Genomic DNA, 741 nt, shown 5'->3' with positions numbered 1-741 from the left:
CCAGAGAACCCCCAGGGCCATCTGGTCGACCCCCGGGAGCGTAGGGGAGCGGGCAGTCGGGACCGACAGCGGACTCGAGGGAGGTGGAGCGGGCCGGGCCGGGTAGCTCCTCCCCTGGTCCGCCTGTCCTCCCCAGGTCGGGACTTAGAAAAATCAAGTTCTGCGGAGGGACCTGCCGGCGATCGCCTTCTCTCTCTCTCTCTCTCTCTCCCCATGCCCCGGCCCTGGCCCTCAGGACCGCCCCAGAACGGTCGCAGACTCCCGGTTGGGACTGGGAGAGGGGGCGGACCCGCAGAGGCGCCCCGCGACGGCCGGACCTCCACGGACATCGCGGCCCCTGCCTCCCCTCGCGGCGCCGCCCGGCGCCGCCCGGCCCGGCCCGGCCCGGCCCGGCCCCATCCGGTCCCATCCGGTTCCATCCGGTTCCATCCGGTTCCCACCTACGCAGCGGGCCTCGAAAACTTGGTGAGAAAATCGGGGGTGACGACCAGGATCCCACGCGTGCCCGCAGACGGACCCCTCGCGCCATCTACGGGCTTCCCCGGGAGGCTCAGGCCGGTCCCCAACCGCCCGAGTGTGACACGGGACACGTGGGACACGGAAGGCCCGACGACCGACCAGAGCCACAGGCCGAACGGCGTCCTCGCGCCTCACGCGCACGCGCACACCCTCTCCCATTCCCCCGCGGGCGGAGGAGGGGGCACCGGCGGGTGCTGGTCGACCCGTCCAGGCAGCCCCCCC

This window comes from Lontra canadensis, unplaced genomic scaffold (genome assembly GCF_010015895.1).
Source record: "Lontra canadensis isolate GAN:19392208 unplaced genomic scaffold, GSC_riverotter_1.0 scaffold180, whole genome shotgun sequence".
NCBI lineage: Eukaryota > Metazoa > Chordata > Mammalia > Carnivora > Mustelidae > Lontra > Lontra canadensis.
This window is presented reverse-complemented; position numbering follows the sequence as displayed.